General features: G+C 43.6%; 1 long non-coding RNA gene across 1 annotated transcript; it reads right to left on the bottom strand.

Annotated features, from left to right (window-relative positions):
- Positions 1-1,907: 1,907 nt before the first annotated feature.
- Positions 1,908-12,288, bottom strand: LOC134558177 (uncharacterized). Its single transcript, XR_010082293.1, has 2 exons — positions 12,009-12,288; positions 1,908-2,074 (listed from the first exon to the last, which is right to left on the bottom strand). It is a non-coding gene; the product is annotated as an uncharacterized LOC134558177 (long non-coding RNA).
- Between the last annotated feature and the right edge of the window lie 7,264 nt (positions 12,289-19,552).

The raw sequence follows: 19,552 nt of genomic DNA, 5'->3' as shown, positions 1-19,552 counted from the left end.
GACCACAGGGAAGGAAAGTTTTGAATGGACCAAAACCAAAATCAGTATCCTCATATTTGAATGGACAAAACACAAAATCAGTGTCATTGTGGTGGCCAGTCCTCATGTTTGGATTGGGTTCTCCCACAGCATTCACATTTTGGGAGGGTGAAGGTTCATGTCTCAGACCCAGGTTCACGTTCCAGACCCAGGTTCACGTTGCACCCATGCAAAGAGACACAGCAACAGGCACTTATCATGGGGTTTTATGGGACTTGTAGCCTAAAAACACACAGGGGAGCACAAAGTGTTGGTCACCCAGTGTACACACAACCCCCACTCCCTTTGGCCAGGCTCTCAGAGGGCATTTATGGTGTAGTGTGGGAGTTTTGGTAATGAGGAGACTACCAGAGATACAGAAAGGCAGCTGGTTTGGTTATCAGGATGCGCTGTGACTGTTTTGTAGAGGAAAAATATAGCTATGACTAAGGGAGGAAAAATAGGAGAGGAAGAAGATATTTAATGTCAAAGGGCTCCAGTGTACATCCTGATTTTTAGCATCAGCCTTTTTGGATCAGCACAGGTTTGTATGGAATAATTCCTGAGTGGTGAGAAAGCAAATAAATGTAGTTCTGTAGGCTAAAAATGTCAGAATGTTCATGACAGCTGTAGATGATTTATGGCTTACCAGACACTGAGATCAGTGCTTGGACCACACTGGCTTTTTCCTAAGACAAGACACAGGTCTATTTAACACAGAGGGATTAGGGCCTATCTGTCCATCTAAGACACTCATGGAACATCAGATTTCTGATGCCAGGGGAAAAAAGTTTCCATTTACTGCCTCCTGGCTCTGCCCCATGAGCTGCAGCATGTCATGTGCACCACTAGTCTTTCAGCCACTTTGTTTGCTTACAAAGCAGATGTTTGACAGACACAGAAATAATTTCTTCAAGATCTGCAACAGCTGTGGCCAGCTCTTATTCAGATAAGAGGCCCTATATTTCTACAGCCACCCAGCCAAGGCCTTATGCAACTTGGTTAAATTGCCTTTTGAGACGCTGCCTTGCCAGCTCGAGTAAGTGGCAGATACCTCTCTACGGGAGAAGAAAATAAGTCTTTTGTTAGACGTCAAATTGCTTTTCCTTTGGGCTCACATTTTGAAACACTTTATTTTGTCCTTGTTTTGGGAAGGTTTTCATAATGTGGAGTTTTCATGCATCAAAACATGTGCTGCTCCTGCCCCTGCCAGCCTTCTGTGCTTTGCTGTGGATGCAGTCAGTTCTGCCTCTGTAGGAACACAGAGCTTTCCTGAGGTCCAGTGTTGGACTCACTGATGTTCAGTGGCCATTTTCATAACCCCAGACCTTGTGCTCTCCTGCTGACAATGTTCACTCCGTGCAGGGTAGAGTCTACAGCTGACATGGGAAGTTTAAAACATTCTCTTTCCAGAACTAAAATATCATTTCATGACCATCCTTTAAGGAAGGAGAAAGAGAAATCCTCCTCTCAACAAGCAGAAGAGAATCCCAAGACAATTTTGCACACAAATGGGAAGTGTAGGAACATACAATACGGAGGTACTCACCCTGTGTGGACACAAGCCATCCACAATAGCTTAACACTGACCTAGTATTGTACCCACTCAATAGCCCAAGCCCAGCATCAGGGATTCGTGCATGGTCTCAACAGCACAGGTGCTGCAGACTCAGCTCCTGTTGGCTTAAATGAGTTTTTCTATAGTCTCTATCTATGGTGTTATCATAACTTCCTGTTCAGTGAAATCACAGCTGGCTCAGAATTTCAACACAGGACCTGTGTACATGAGGCAACAGAAAGTCTACCTGGCACATTTCACATGTGGTTTTTTGATACTAGAAGTAACAGGATATGTGCTGATGACATGGAAGAGCTGACATCAAAGCAGCCAGAATTGACCACAGAACTTTAATTAGGAACACCTTGGGAAAAATGCAGATAGAAGAAGAACTTCCATATTTCCAATGAGAAGCTGAGAATAAAACTGAGCTTCATCAGTTCAGATATGAATTTCCTCCAGGTTGATTACTCTGGGAGTGGCCATCACAAAACAGATCTAGGAAGCAGAAAAAAAAACATGAGTAAAGTTCAAAACAACAGCACATGACCACTCTTTGTAAAAAAGGAGGCAAAACCACAAAGAAACTATTAACAGTTCACTCTTCTATTGTACCTCCCTCTGGAGGACTTCACTGGAGACACGTGCCAGATTGTGACACCTTTACTCTGCACCTTGCTATCGACATGACCCCACTTGATTTTATGGTTCAAAGCAGTATCTGAAGTACAAAGGGATCAAACTCCTGCCCTAGCTGATGCAGTGTCAGTCAGCTTAGCATGGATGAAAATGTTGAGTCAAAAATTCCTGTCACTTTCCCTTGGCATTAGTTTTCATATTCAGAGTCCAATGTAGCATTGTCACAAATACAGAAGTCTGATAATCAGGGTACTTGTCAAGGAAAAATGGAAAACCACCTGAGGTGTTCAGCACTGCTCTCAGTGTTTGAAACACTGCAGATGCAACATTACTTACTGCATGAAAAGGTGTGAAGGGCTCTGGACTGCTTTTACACCTGATCTTCCAGATTCAGATGAGGGACCAGCTTAGCTTCTCCTTGGAAAGGTCACTGAGGTCAGGCCCACTGAGGTAAGGGAAGGTGAATCAGAGCCTGCTCTGTGCTACATTCCACCCTTGCTGAAAGGAAGGTCACCCACAATGGCAATTCCACAGTGAATACAGTGGTGATCATTAGATCATCACAGCATGGCACAATCCTATTGTTGTTACGATGATCCTAATAAAAAAACCTCATGAGGCTTCTCCTGGGTATAGCTATCATTAAAAGGCATTTCTTCTTGCAATTTATCGCAGTTAAGCTAAATGAAAAATCCACTAAGAAAGAATGTCCATATAACAATCGTATGCATGGCATGATCCTGCAGGTAGCCAACATTTAAAAGAACTAAAAATATCTTAAATCTTTTTATGGACATTTCACAGTACTGAGAAATTAAGTTACTTTAGATAGGAGGGGATTAGAATAATTTTTTCTGGCCTGTATTGGAGGATTTCTGGGAACCTGAAATCACATTGTGAATCCATTCTTCAAAGGAAAAAGAGATGGAGCAGAATTTCCTAGATATTTTCTGTTGTTTCCTCAACTCCTAGTGCAAATTGTGTTGATTCTTCCCTTCTGGCATCCTCCTCTGAATTTTGAGTGTTTAGAGGAAGTACTCCTCAGCTCTTGCCAGGCCTATTGAGGTAGGAACTGCCTAAATGTCCTATGCCTGTAGATCCTCTTCACAGCCCAGGACTGGGGGTCCTCTGCCATAATCAACCAACATCTTGAAATCCTCATTAGAACTTCTCTGACTTTGTGTCAGGTCCAGGTATTGAAGTGCCCACTTGTGAGAGTCAACCTGACTGGGACGCAAGGTCAGCTGGACTTCATCCCTGACACACCAAGCCTTAGCTTCAAGCCCTGGGAAACATTCATCTAACTCAGAGCGAGCCTAAGATCTCCTCCCAAGAGCCTTTGAAGCTGTTATGTTAACTAGTCCAAGTTTTGCTCCCCTATTTGTTATTTATGTTCCAGATATGGTATTGTTTCTAGAATGTTCCACCCCCAGGAGTATATATTGTTACTTCTCCCTTGTTTCTGGTCTTTTGACCTTGTCTCTATACTGTGTTTGGTTTCTGGGCATTGTTCCTATTTTTGTTTCTCATTAATTTTCTTCTCGGGCACTCCACTGTTCCCACTCCTTTTTCTTATTTCGCACTGCATTCACCCTGAAGTCAGGAGACTCAAAGATTTGTCACAGCCACCCTCACTGTGACACCCACTAATACCAGAGATGCTTCAGTGTGGGAATCAGACCTAATTAGACACTGTACATTGGTGTTCCAGCCAGTAGTTCACACTTTGAGTCAAAGCAAGCAGCTGGAACACTGATGGAGGGCAAGGAGCACTCTCATTTATCAATGGCACACAGCAACTAAAATAACAGCTGCCCAAGAAGATGAGGAAGAATGCTCTGAAGCACCAGTACAGCCCTGGGAGCTATTTCACAGTAAAAATCTTCATTACAGTGTTGCTCTTTAATGAAGTATTTCTGTTCCTGGTTCTCACTGCTGATGTTTTAGCTTAGAGAAGTTCTTCAGAATGGATAAGGTCTTCCCTTCCCCTGAACTATTGCTCAACATGCTCACAATTTTGAGACAATCCATATTAGTCCAGGGCAGAACTTGGACTGCCATGCCAGAATTTGGCGTTTGCAACTTTTCTGCAAGCATATTTTTTGGTTTAACCCTCGGGTCAGACATCTAGCTGATATATATATAGAAATTACTTTCTGTGGACCAAACTCAAATGAATCTCAGTGTCCAAAGAGGGAATTATTGTTTGCAACTGATTGCACTTAAGAGTTGCAACACAAGGGAGAGTGGGTTTTTGCCTTTTTGCTTTTTTCCCCCTTGTCGCCTTTGGAAATTTCACAACTACCAGTTAGCCAGACTCTGAGTCTGAGCTGAGGATCTTGCAACACTGGTTCACCAATGCTGCTGAAAAACAAATCTGTACAGTGTCATAACTTTCATTGATCCACTAGGTTGGATCCATGCTGATAGCAGATCAGTTGAGATGTCAGGAAAAAAAATTCAGATATCTCGATTCAGACTAACATGGAATTGCAGCCTGGCAGCACATCAGCCTTCTGGTTAGCACAGGGACCCATGGCCCAAGGCTTCACCCAGACAAACTCTGACACAGTGCAGCAAGTCAGGCATGTCCCATCACAAGGAGAAGGATTCTTATGTCCTGGGACTTGTGGGGGATAGCCAGGAGAGGCACCACAGATATGTCATATTACAGGGTTTTCAAAGCTATGGCCCAGGTCAGAGACTCAGATGCCATTCATCTAGATAACCCCATATAATCTATATTCACTGGTTCTGCTCTTGCCCAACAAGACAAGCTTAGGAATGTTCTCATTGATGCTTTTGGAATATGTGACCTAGGGGCTGTTGGTTTTGTTTGCATTTTCCTCTTTGTTTGCTCTCTGTTACTACGTTAATGTAGTTGTCCCTACATGTACTGTAGCCTGGATCTGTCCCATGATCTTGTTAGTGATGTCACAAGCAGGGTTATGACCACTTGTGACAGCACATGCTAAAACAACACTTCTGAAGATAAAGAAGCCACTGGGAGGACTGACACCCTGGAGGCAGAAATCCCACTTCTGTGTGAAATGTCTCATGTCAGTAAACCTTTAAACAGGAGGAGAAATATGTGGAGCTTAAGGAACTCTGCACCAAGCACTGGATTTTCCTTTAGATCCAGGCTCAACAGAGAGACAAAGGAGCAGGGACTTCATGTTGACTTCATCTCTTTCGTTCTGTATTCTTGAAGGGAACAACTGAAAACGTGAGAACTGACCTTTCCTAGAACCCCTTCCGCTTTTCCTGGAAATCAGGCTTCAGTCACATGATAGGGTTTTGCTGCTCTTTAGGAATTCCAGACCCTGGATGAGGCAGACTGTAAACAAGGAAACCTGATACTTCAAGGACAGAAGGAGAGAACAAGATGTCCATAGACACACTGGAGTGTTTTCAAGCACTGCAATGTGTTCTGTGGTTTGTTTATAAATGTGCCTGTCTCTGAGTGTACACACATATATACACACTTCTACAGAGTACATACTATCATTTTTTCTCCCACATCACTGGAAGCAGAGAGAGTCAGTCATAAACAGTGACATTCTCCAGGAGAGGCACTGCTCTTTCAGCCCAATCCCAACCACAGCTTTCTGTCTGCAGCTCTGTGGTTTTGAACCCCATTATTTTCTAACATAAGGCCGAGATTGCAGGGCCTTGTTTGTGGGTGCAAGCAGGTATATGAGTACCCACAAGCTACCACTCAGTAAGCCTCTCTTGACTAGCTGCTTACTAAAACCCTGCCTGGCTTTTAAGGAATGTATCTGACTTTGTGGCTGCTGGAGCAGAGACAGGGAGTGGACAAACAGAGAATATTTTCAGCAAATAAGCAATAAAGTTAAAAAAGACAGGGCACAGATTCCTCAAAATGCACAAGGAGAAAAAAGAAACTTGGGGAGTCAGGGTAGCAGCTGGATTGGTACACCCCAAGGGAAAGTGAGAATTGCAGGAGAAGCTGAACCTTTACACTAGAGCATGTTCTTTCTCTTCTACGTCAGACATAGTTTGTAGTCCTGTGCCAAATACTCACATTAACTACTAGGAGCTCCTTATTTCTGAGACATTTTTATTCTTACTATTAAACATTTACCCCTTATCAGAAAACTAGCCTTAAACCTAATATAGCTGGAACTCAGTCAGAAACAGGGTCAAAAATGGCTTCTTCACTCTCCATTTATAATAGACAACTTTCAGGTCATTGGAGACAAGTATTTGCTATCAAGAACCTCCCAAGTGAGTTAATTTCTTGCCATTTGCAAAATGTTGATTAAGAAGCCCTGTTTGCTCAAGTCTCTTTTGGAGGCACAGCTCAGAGTGGTACTGTGAGAGGAACACTCACAATCACAGAATCCAGGCCATTAATTAAAGCCTTATAAAATCCCAGCAGAAGTTACTGGAAGGATTCCCACTGATCCATTAATTTTGGATAAGTCTTGAAATACAACAACTTAAATGATAAACCCAGAGACCTCTTCCCTCTCTTGCAGCATTTTTCCTGCTATTTGAATCCTTTGCAAGTCAAATACCATCACAGTCAGTGGCCAAAATCTCTGCCAGAAAGGAAAGGTGGTTTGTTTAGTGTGTAGTCACTTCAGGATTGGTGTTAGGGCTCAGTTCGAGCTGCCAGGAGCTGTGTCTCCATCTTCCTGCTGATGTGGGATCTCCAAGGTCTTGCAATCCCAACATAATTGTGCCTGTACTGCCCAGAGTAAGGAAAGAGCCCAATGGGCAGTTTTGCCATATCCAACCGGAACGGGCTGAGCTCCACTGGTCAGTGTGGGCAGTGACCTCTGGGGTTTTATCTGAACAACTTCACGTAACAAAACTGTTTGCTTACACTGCATGTGGAGCCGCCATCCAGAATCTTTTCTCGGTCCTCTCCATTGCTATACTCTGCTTTAGCCAAGGAAGCATAAAGACTAAAATAATGGAGAGGTGTAAATCTAGAACTACTGAAAAGAAAAAGCCTCTGTCATCTCAAGGACTCTGGCAGTAAAGCTTCTTTCTTAGGCAGCTGCTGGGGACTCATTTTGCTCTAGCCCTGAGCTAAGCACCTGCCAGGCCATTTTTCTGATGCAGTTTTACTTTCTGTAAAAATAGAACTAATTATTAGATGTCACTTATACAATTTATAGCCATCTTAAAAGGCCTAATAAATAGTGGTAAATTCATGAGGAAATACACTTAGACTTGAAATACAACGTTAATGCTAATCACATAATTGAAAAATTCAGCTCCCCTGGAAAACCAGTGGGGTTATGACATTCCTGTTGTTCCCTCCTGTCCAAGTACAGCTACACAAACAACTCCCTGTGACTTTGCCATCTTGCAATGAACTGCCTCTCTGCAGTTGGATACACCCTTGGATAAATGTCAGTGTGCTCCCTTGGCCATGAAAACATGGGAAGATGCTTCCTATCCTCTGCAGTGTCATAGTGGGCAGCTGGGCTCTTACTGGGACAAGCCAGAAATCGGCCCAAATTTATCCTGCTCATACAGTCATAGCCTGGAGCTGCTGCAAAATAATTCTGGTCACAGATTTTCATCTCTGGATCCTCTGGAGATAGTTCTAATGGGCTGAAACATCTCATAGGAAGATCAAAAAAACACAAAAACAAAAACAAAAACAAACAAACAAAAAAAACCCAAAAAACAAACAAACCAACAGCCAACAGCAACATCTTTGTCCAATCAGTAATTTTTTTTCCCCAACAATCCACCAGTGTGTGGATGCCTGATGGTTTATGTCCCTTCTGGTATTTTTCTCTCCTATCACTTATGACTGTTAATACTCTCATTAGTCATACTGCACTCATTCCAGCACATCATTTAATCTTTCTTCATCAAAACACCATTTAGACAAAGAAGATCTTATTAGAAATGTGGCTGCTGTCATCACTTCCCTCTCTGCTGTATTTGTTCGCTGCTCTATTCTTTTTTTACGTAGTCATGACAGGTAGCTTTTGATGAGTAACACTCTGTTCATCTGTTGCTGTCACGTAGCCAACAAAGCCCCAAAGATGCCATCAGAAATAAAGATACAGCCCATTGCATGATACTGAAATCATCTTTTCTGCATGAGTGTGAGCCTTTCCCTGTCAGACAGCTCTTTTCCTTACCATTCTCTTAATCCCTCTCAAGAAAATATCTTGTTTATTTGCACAAAAAGAAAGCACAAATCCCCTCGAGTTCACTTGAAAGAGGCATTAAAAAACTAATTGCAGATAAAAGTTGCTAGAGAAGGTGCACGATACCGCACAGCTGCTTAGAGAGGCAAATTGTCCATATTGAGTTTAGTGTAAGCATGCCTGTTTCTTGGCTTAAAAGTCATGTATGCACCATGGATGTTTGCAAGCATAAGTTAATTTATGCTATTGATGAAAATGTGTTTGCGAGTAAAGTACTCGGCTTCAGAAATCTGCTGGGCTGCCTTGCTGGTTAGAAGTGGCCAGCAGAATGCACTGTACGTGCAGCACAGATATAATCTGGATCATTGCTCAATGCCCACAGGGCCAGCATTAATAAAGTGAAAGGGAACAGAGCACCAAAGCACTGTTGGATATCTGTATGTGCACCAGAGACCATTTCATTGGCTTCATGGAGGAGCTTTCTGTCATGTAATTGCTCAATATTCAAAGCAATACTTGATACTGCTTATCCAGAGATCTACAGTTCCAACCAGAAAAATATATAGACTGAAAAAAAGGGCAGTGTTGGGAAAGTCATAGCAGGAGTTGCAATGAAAAAACAACTAGCCAAGGAAAGAAATTCAGTAATCAAGCAATATGACACAAAGTTTGGTCTAGGATCTCTAACAAAACTAGAACTTTGGATAGCAAGGGTGTAATTCTGGAAGGAATTAAGGGATTCTCACTCTAATTTGAAGTGGGCTGCAAATTATTCCCATTAGAAGGTAGGAATGAAGGGTAAGGACCTGCCCAACATCTTGTGGCAGAGAATTAAGCAAATGTGGAGTCCGGTGATTCCTGCATGTGAAACCAGTTCCTTTCTCCAGGTACCTCCTCCTTGCCTAGAACAGCACATCAAATGAAATTTGTGAGGACACCCACGGAGGAAGGACTTGTGTTCAGGGGAAAGTTTTAAACAGGAATAAGAAGGAAAAGGAGACTGCTGTGTCTTGGTCGTGGCAGAAGTGGAGCTGGAGGTGCAGAAAGAGACACGACTAGAGTGAGCAGGGCTGTCAAAATAACACCCAGCCATCTCTGGAGGGAGGCCTGGGACACCCCCACATTCCCTTCTCCAACACATAGGGAGTGATTTGGGGATCTGAACTAGAGGGGGTAGGGGAAGGAGGAGGAAAGAGAGACACTTGCAAGCCAGATGTGAGCAGCATTGCCCCCAGGTCCAGCTGGGGGAAGGAGGGAACCTGGCCAGCCTGGGATGCAGCTGTAATTTTCACAACCAGATGGCAGGCTCCTGCCCAGCCTGAGGGCAGAAGCCTGGGGGTTTTCCTCCAGCAGCTATGTCACCTTTTCATTTCTCACCCTGCACTGACAAGCTCCACTTCAGCTTGATTTGCTGTCACAAAGACACGGAGAAACCAAGCCAGACACTGCCAGATCAGAGAGCTTTGGGACAGCCACCTAGTCCCCCTTGTGCTTGTGGAGGAGCAGTTTGAGTGCATCTTTCTTCCAAGCCATGGGACAGTGGCTCACACCCGGTCTTCTCTCTAGGACAGACTCACAGAGGGTCTCAGCTGGCTGGCCAGGCTGGGCAGACTCCCCTGAGGAACGGAAGGGCAGGACCCGACACAGTTTGTTTTGCACATGTTTTAATCAGCAGGGCAGAGCTTCATGAGCACTCAAACATGCCAGAAACAACCCTCCTACACAGAGTTGTCAGTGATGTTAAACAGAGTGAGAAGGCAAGAAGGCTCAGCCTCATACGGGCCAGAGCTGCTATTTCCAGGGTCAGAGCAAGAGCCTGAGGCTGGGCCTGATTTAGGAGATTTTCCTCTCGCTTCTATTGGACAGAGTGAACAGGTTCTGCACTGTTCTGCATCTGAAGATGTGGCAGGGGGGACAGGAGCCCCCTGCAGAAGCTTTTTATGGCTTTTTATGACAAGCAGGTAAAGCTGAGGTTTTCCACAATTGCGTGAATGAACAAGTGCCTGTCTTTCCTTTGCTGAGTTTGTCTTTGTCCTCCTCAGCAGTGCTAGATCATTCTACTACAGCCCAGTGGCTGATGATGATAATTAGATAATGCAGAGATTGGACTGCTGGGAGCTTGTAATTACTTCTTTGGAAAGTAATTGTAAGTATATGTGCATGTTCTCACACATATATATACTCACATATTGATACCCTGCATATCCTCTGTATAAAGCAGGGAGAGAAAAATAATACTGAAAGACACTGAATAATGAGTCACAGATTGTAGGGCCTTAGCCCCTTGTGTTGCCACTAACAACAGAAGCACTTTTGCCTTCATTGGGGTGATAAGCCCAGGTTGTTCTTTGGTACTGCAGGGATCTGTGACTGCCTCAGTCAGTCACAGATTCATTGATTCTTATTTGAGATTGTATTTTTCTTTATTTTTGTCAAGAAATTATCTTTTTATTCCATTTGAAGTAATACTGGTAATAATTTCTGTAATGATGAGTAGCAAACTCCTCTGGCAATGTACACGAAATACCTGCACTGTCCCCTAAAATGATGCCAGGGAGTTGCTCAGGGATTCTTACCATATTCTCCCATCCTTTGCCACATTGAAAGCAGAAGGAAATGACAGTAAAGCCAATGAGTTGGTTGTTTCCCAAGACCTGTACCCACCACCAAATCAGAACTAGGAATGCTGGTGCACAAATGGAGTCTGCCATGGGAAAAAAATCTTATTTGCAGCAGCTTCCTTGGATTGCTGTGGTGAGAGTAGGATTTCTCATCTGCAGGTCTAATCCTGTCCAACACAAGCAGTTTAAGTACAGACTGCTAAAGATCCCCTCACCTTCCATGGCTCATGATCAAGTTGTAATTTTGCAGCTATTGCGTCTGTTTGCCTAATTAAAACCAGCTGTCTCTGCGAGTTCCCATCCAAGAAATAGCTGTGCAAATACATTTTTCCTGTTAATGTAAAGAACAAATCTGTGGCCCCTGCCCTAACTGGCCCTTCAAAAGCAGAATTGGTGTTTTAATTCCTTCCAAATTCACACAAAAATATGATCTCCCAAAAAGTTCCTGTCCTTTCCTACTATCCAGCACAAGGCCTGAGACATTTCCCATTTGTATGGATTTATTGCCTAGTAATTATAGTTCATGAAATCCATTCACAGTGAAGTGTGTCCTGGATACTCCCACTCATCCTGGCAAACCAAATGTTTAACATCATGAGGGGTATAAAAATATAAGCAGTCGTGTTTGAGTCACTTTTAGTATAACAGATAAGTTTGCAGGGTCTGGCAGTGTTTATAATATAAATCACACTTTGGAGACGGGAAAATACTCTGGAGTTATCTAGTTCAACTGAGTTTTTATGTAAGTATGTATTTTCTGCTGCCTTCATCAAAACCCAAATTGGGAAACATCTCCATGTACAAGATTTCCACCACTTCCCTTTGGGATTATCCAACAACTTGACAGAAATCACTATTAGGAAATATACCCTGACATTTAGATCTACAGTCTCCATTGCTCAGTTTAAGCTTTTTACTCCCTTTAGCATCTCATTCCCTTCCTTTCTTATATCCTTCAGTGTTCACAGCCTCCAAATCCTTGCAGCTGGTTCAAACACCCTGTCACCGTTACTGTTTCTCCCAACTCACCTTTGTGCCAGTATAGACAAGGACTCTTCTCCAGCTCTGCTTCCCTTCAGGCCAGGAATCACCCCACAGGTCTTGAACATGGGTTTGTCAGCAACAGAGAACAAAAGGGATTGCTAAGGACTGGTCAGTGGCCAAATCAAACAGGTATGCTCACATAAAGGAGCCACTTCCAGTATTTTGAATTATTTCATTTTTAATAGGTGTTTTTTCCCTCTGGTAATAGTTCAATCACCTTTCCCTTAGCTGAACCACTCCCCTGACACGAAAACAGGAGCAACCAACCGAGACCTGTTTGGAACTAAAGGCAGCTGCTGTTTACTTGCGCATTTTGCTTTCTTACAGAAGTGCTCTTTACGCTGTGGCCTTGACACTGGGCAAGGAGAGACTGTGTGCATGGGGCATGGAAAGGGCATATTCCCCTCCTTGGCAGGAGTCCCTTGGCAGCCTAATGCACAGTTCAGCACCCTGACTTCCTCCTCCTGACCCCCTGCTTTATTCTGCACTTGCCTCTCTGCTCACGCAGTGCCCTTGGACAGACACAAGGCTCCAGGAGAGCTGGAGCTGTGGCCCTGGTTGAAAGCAGTTCAGAATTCCCACCCACTCCTCCAAGGCCAGGATTTCATTTTAAATGATCGTTCTCCAGAAGCAATGAAGGATTAAAACTGCGCCACATGAGTGCACTGGTTAAAATGGAAGACTCACTAAGCAGTTGCAGGGTCCAAAACGAGTTAGAGAGGGTCAAGTTTCCAGTTCAGTGAACCCTGTCAGCTGTCCCAGGGCACTGCCTCACTTGGGACTACAGACACACACACCAAGGAGAGTTAGAGGCTGAGATTTCCAAAACACAGGGCATTGGACACACAAAATCCATTTGCTTTTATGCTAATTGGGAATCAGATTCCTACCAGATCCAAGCCCAGAAAGGCAAACACTCTCCTCCAGGTTCAGAATCAGGTTTTCTGGATCCGTCAATGCCTGGCACTGGCATAGCACCTGCAACAGCTCCACTCAACAGCACAACCCACATGGCTCCTGGAAGAGGTTCCAGTCTGCTGAGAGCCACATGCTGCCCCAGCAGAGCCATGCTGATAGGTGCAGTCACTGCTTTGGTGGCCACAGAGCTGCATTGCTCCCTCTGCATCACTGCTTCTTGGCACAGAGGAAGCTGGCAGCAAAGACATCAGGGAGTGAGTGAGATTAGTGGAAAGGGAAGCAATGAAGGAAAGAATCCAAGGCAAAGAGAAAATCTTCCCCTTCCAGACTGTCTGACCTCTTAGGAGTTGGGTACGTATATGCTCATACCACTTACATATAACACAAGGCAGTTTAAAGTGCATGTCATGGAGTTACCTTTGTTAATTTACATATACACAGATATCTTGCAACAAGCACAGAACTATTTTGTTGCCAACAGTTTAGCCCTATTTTAAATAAGTGCAGAACAGAGTATCTTTTTTAAAATGTCTGAAACAAGCACCTGGCCAAACTAGGCAGGCCGGTCCCTCTTTTACTGAGGGCAAAGCTCCTGCCTGATCATCTTACAACATGCTGTAACATGCAGCTGGGAGAAGAATAAACCCCTTTTCATAGAGATGAAGTGTTTATAAAACAGTGACCTGCAGCAATGGTAGAACAAACACAATAGAAAATATCAGGTTCAGCTACTTCTGTACCCACTTTCCCTGTGTGGAAATGTCACCAACTGGATAAGGTTGGCACACAACCAGAGAAGCACGTCAGCCCTTTGTACAAACTCCTGCTTCTGAGGAATTTCCCTTCTTAATCCCAAAACACATCTCCAAGGAGGTAAAATGCTGCTTTCCTCATCTTAACACCTTCAAAAGAGCCCAGGTAAGGCAGGGTGTAAGTACAATCCAGAATGCCACAGATTCTGGATTGAGTTGAGCTGAGCTCCTGCATACACTGCTGCTGCTGACACCCTGCAGCAGAGCTGGTCCTACCAGCATAGCACAAGCATGGGTGTGTGCCAAAACCCCTATTTTGACAAAACAAGACTGATCTGTATAGAGCTCTACAGGGCCAAGAGGTCTTCCATGGTGCGAGCAAACCAAATGCCCTCATATTTCCTCCTCTTCTGTCATAGGCTTAGTGCTCTGATTGTTACTCTGAACATGTACCATAAAATGCCTCTGCTGTGCTGGGATCCCAGTTGTACAGCATGGAAAGCTCTTAAGATAAAAATTTCTAGAGCTTAAATGAAAAACTATTCTGAATGCAAAGCTGAATTCAGTTCAGAGGTCAGAGATCAAAGTTTTTCTTGTTCAGCATATCAGAACCCAACATCGTTTGTAGCATGAATATGTCAGTCAAAAGGTTTGCAGTTTTCTGACAAACGCTTGCCCTTTACAATGTGCACCTGTCTCCTGGGAGAGTGCAGTGTGAAGATCTACACAGTGTCCTGTCATCTCTGCAAGGTATTTCATCAGTCACCACGCTGTTCTGCAATTCTACACAACAGCAATATTGTGTAAGCTCAAAGAAAGTGAAGGCAAAGAGCAACTTTGGTAATCCCTGGCCAGGCCAGTGAAGGTGATGAAGCCTGGGAATGGTCCTGCCATTCAGTCACATTAAAAGTGGTGATTAGATATTTGCCAAGGGTTTTGTAGGTGTTTGCACTGGTGAAGCAAGGAAGCAAAGGCTCTGAAAAGACATAAATGTAAGCTCTTATTGCATCAAGCTGGTTGACTAAATACAGAAAGCAGTGTAAATTTTCATGTGTGTGTTTCTTCCCTCTGCTAGAGATAACACCTCAAGATAAAATTGTGGTTTATAATATCTTTATCCAAAAAATGGTAATCAGCAGTAATCGTAATCAATACTTTGCAAAAGAACAGCCAAGGAAGGGAGTAGAGCCCGAGGGAATGGATTTAATCAGCTTCATTGACATTTGGCCTGGTTACTACAAATGGAACTAGTCTTCTCTCTTGTTTAAGGAAAGAAGGTCTTGCCAAGTCAGCACCAGTAAACCCCAGACTGTTCATGAGAACCTGTCTTAACACTAGATCAGGGAGGGGAAAAAAACCAACAAACCACCAACATCAAACCACGTTTGTCTTGTGCTTCCACAAAGCTTTCTCCTGCTCTGAATGCCACTGCAAGAGCTGACAGTGGGCTCTTCCTGCCCACAAGATTTCAGTTAAAAAACACCACACTTTGCTATCTGGAAATGGACACATTAAGGCAGTTCACACTAGCACATGAGATGGGGTCTTTACAGCCTTTATCTTCCTTTCATTCCCCCACACACTGTGGGTGGCTTTTCATGCTGCTTGTCTAATTTGAGGGATAAACAGCAAAAGCCATAGTTTCCAGGAGCACAGGCAATGCCTCCAGACAGGAACCACTCTGTGCAAGCAACCTGGCAGGACACACGTGCTGTCCTGGATGGGAAATCGGGATGCACCTGGGTTTTTTCACATGGTAAATGCACGTGAGGATTGTCCCAATGAAAGGTGCAGCAGTCCTGTATTGATCTCCCTGACAGGCAACAGCAGCACAACGTGCCCTGGCCCTGACCCCAGGGGTACCCACTCTGGCTGAGCACTGGGCCCCTCCAGGGCCAAACAAGGGCAGGTAATGTCACCACTCTGATGAGCAGGCAGACAACATTTATCAATTGGGTATGTGCAACTCATTCCCATCAGGAGGTAGTTTTGTTTCATGCTGCTAAACCTCTCCAAACTTCTTACGGCTCATAGCCTGGCATTGCTAACTATGGAGGAAATCTGTACAGTGAGTGCTTTTTATGGATGGTGTTAGGACCGGCCTCTGGCAATTCATGCAGCAGCAACCTGCCTGCTCCAGGGATGCTGCAGACAGCAACACCCACTTACTGATCACAGACAGGAGTGCAAGTAGTCCACAGGAAAATCTTACCTTTAATAAAGGTTAAAGCAATCAAAAGCTGAATCATTTTGTGCTGAGATACAAAGTCTTTTTGGCTCTAGATAACCCACGCTAATTATATAGATTTTATTTTATGACGACATTGTGAAGTCATGATAGCTCAGACAGTTCTTGGGTGCAATGAGCTCAGTTCAGCTCAGAGAGGGCTTCAGGCAATGAAAGCCCAAAAGCACTTGCCTTCAGGCAGAGCTCTGGCTTGTTACCTAAGCTTCAGGGCCAAGGCTTGGCAATCCTAAAACAAAGGCTGGCTTTCAAAAATGGCTCTTCCCTGTTGAGAAACAAACCATGTTTCTGCCATCCTCCCAACAGCATAGTGGTAAAAAGGTGTTTTACAGACAGTCTTGGAGACAAGATTCCCCACTTTAATGACTTACAGTCAAAATAAAGAGCTAAAGAAATAAGAGAACACAAAAGGGAAAAAATGGAAAAAATTAAAAAGCAACTGGAGTGCACTGATTTGGGTCCTATGGGACACTCTGCCAGAGCTGTCCTGAGGACTGGCAGATAATCCCAGAGCTTTGACTGAAAACTTTTGCCAGCAGCATCCTTTGGTCCGAGTAACAAAATAGTCAAACACCTCAAAATGGGCTGCCAAAGGCATTTGGATTCCCTTGTGACTAATTATAGATTTTAAAACTGTTGAGGGAGCGGGTGTTTCCCCATTAATAAAAAAGTATAATTGTATAACTCCACACCCCCTTCCTTTCAAATGCAGTGCACATAGGGAACCTCATACATCAACTACAAAGTGCACATTGTTCTGTGTCAGCAGATAAATAATTTGCCATCTGAAGACTTGGAAGCTGTTCTCTTAGTTCAGGATTATTGTTCCACTTGAAGCATGAAGTTGGCAGCTTTACTTTCTTCTTCTCAACAGAACTGGATCGCTCTAAGATTTGAGTGACTTCCAGGCTAATAACTCACCAAGATATTTGTGTGAGCACACACATGCATTCTCTGGAAGGAGTTAGGTGGAGAGGTGATTTCATTTGTCTTTTATTGTCATGCATTCTTAACTATATACTCTTTTAAAAAAACCCTGTGGTGTTGAAACTGTTGCCTCTTGAATTTCTTTCAGTCATCTTTAAAATCTTTGATGCTCTATCAGCCAAAGGTTTCAAGGGAGGAGGAAAGGGCTGTGCTCCTGTTTGAGGGTTTATATTTGTTTTGCCTTTCATACTTGGGAAAAAAAAAAAAAAAAAAAAAAAAAAAAAAAAAAAAAAAAAAAAAAAAAAAAAAAAAGTATGGGAGAGAATTTTTATTAACACACATGTCACCAGGGTGTTGCTTTGTGGTCATGTCTGTCCATTATGACAGCCTGTCCCTTGCTAGACAGCTGCAGCAGTCAGAGAAACACACGTTTTCTAGTAGGCATGAACTGGTCTCATACCCCATTTTTCAAATCAAGGGGAAGTCCAGATCATTATGTAGTAGCCCCATTCCTAATTTTCAGTAGTCCAGAAAACAAAAAATCAATATAAACTTCCATCAAGAGAGTAAATTTCCAATGTGATTATGCTTGTATTCTGGTACTCTTAATAGTAATTAAATTCTCTTGAAGAAGTATGTTTTTCATTGACTTTAGCAGGCTCTGGATGAGAAAAAGTCTGGAGGTTTTTGACAAAATGTTATTTTGACCGAAAATGCAGACTCAATGCTAAAATTGAAACAGTTCCTGGGAATAGCTTTCACAGTGTCAGCTCAGGGAAAACGCTGTTGTTATCTCAGGTCCACAATGTACTTTTCAGAACCAGAGCTGGAAGAGAAAACATGAAGTAGCAAAGTGCTCTTGGCCAGGCCATCCACCCTGAGGCAGCAGGCTGAGTCGGGTTCAGCCCGTGGATTTAAACACCTCTCAGCTTTTTCAAGAGAATCCAGATTACTGGGGCTTTAACTAGTTATAATGGGCTGCTTCTCCTTCCCAGTTTGGGAGCTGTCAGTCCATCTCAGCACACAGCAGGACTATTTTTTGAAGGTTTCAAGTGTTCTTCAGGTTAGGAAAAAGCGTTTCCTCCCAGCTGTACTTTAAATTGGGCCATAAAGCTTTACATTTAGAAATGATTGTGAAACATGACTCAAACAAGATGCCCTCGGGGCTGCACACTAAAGACAACAGCAGCTTTGCCATGAGCTTTGATGAGCACTCAGCTGTACATTTGCAGCCCCACATTTCATTAAAATATTTATACCTCTCTAATAAAGAGTGGGAGCATTCTACCTAGAAATAAAAATATGTGTAGTGCTCACAATCTCATTCTGGACCTCTGCCTATATCAGGGATGGAGATGCAATTGCCCAGACAAAGAAAAAATCAGAGAATTCAAACAACACTGTTAAGACAAACATTCAGAGAAGTAAACAGAACTGAGGAGGTTTCTACTGCTGCAAAAACAAGCGGCCAAAACCTCATTTGGTATTAAGTAGCATACTTGCTGTGAATTCAAGAAGGTGATATTGATTTACACCTGCTTAGAAGTCATAAAAAAAGGAGTTTGGAAAATAGAACCAGCATTCAGGGGAAATTTGAATATTTTAAGTCTGGGAGAGGTCCAACAAGAAAGGACCTTCTAGCCAGAAGCTGTACGTGAAAGGGACAGAAAAGAAGCAGTTGAGACCTGGCATGGTGCTGTGTCCAAACACAGGCTGAAAGAGAGCACAGACGAGCCCTGTCCCTGCAGGAGTCAGCCTGTGTCACACCTCAGACACTGCACCGGGACACGGCATGCCGAGGGCAGAACTACCGAGCATACAGAGTTACCTCTGCAAGAGGAACAGGCCAGCCTGTTTGCTTTCTTAAAACAACATCGCTGAACGGCTTAGTGCATGTCAGAAGAGGGAACAAAATTTAAGGTTTGTTGTGTTGTTTTTTGTTTTTTTTTTAACAGCGCACAAGAGCCCACGGCTGGGAATGGGGTTGCGCAAGGATTGCATTAAACCCTGTGGTACATTTCCAAGCCTTGTTTGTCTGAACAATTGACTCTGAGCACAGACACTTATCAATAGAAGCCTAAGCAAATTTCAGAACAAGCTTTAATTTTTTTTTTCTGACTTGAACATCAAGGTCTTACAGGGCTGCAGTTGCTGTAGCAACAGAAAGGAGCTCATTAAATGATCAGCCTGAAGGCCAAAGCTATCAGAGTTAAAATGACCAAAAGTTAATATTTAACCTAAATTCTCTTATTTGTTTAAAAACATGCATCTTACTTGTATTAGCAGCTGCCTCATGGACCTACCAAAGAAATGCAGAACCATGAAATGGCCTGTTGCAGCGTGGCAGAATGGTGAAATGCTGCAAACTTCTTTGAAGCGTCTCCTTTAGAAGGCGCTCGGAGGAAGGCCACGGGAGCAATCCATTCCAGTCCATGCACACATACATGGCACAGACAGCTCAGCAGAGGAAAGACAGGAAGGGCCTTCTGTAGGATGGATTGCAGCAAGGGTTTACTGCATCCCCCACGCCGAAGGGGTCAGGGACAAAAGACCCAGACCATGTGGTGCTGGGGGGTTGAGTATGGGGTCAGCGCCAATGACCTGAGGGCACAGGGGTGGTACAAAGGGCAGCAACCTATGGGGGGGTGAGGGAGGGACAGCTGGGGTGGGCAGGGTCAGCTGGCTGA

This window comes from Prinia subflava, chromosome 14 (assembly GCF_021018805.1).
Source record: "Prinia subflava isolate CZ2003 ecotype Zambia chromosome 14, Cam_Psub_1.2, whole genome shotgun sequence".
In the NCBI taxonomy this organism is placed as follows: Eukaryota; Metazoa; Chordata; class Aves; order Passeriformes; family Cisticolidae; genus Prinia; species Prinia subflava.
This window is presented reverse-complemented; position numbering and strand designations above follow the sequence as displayed.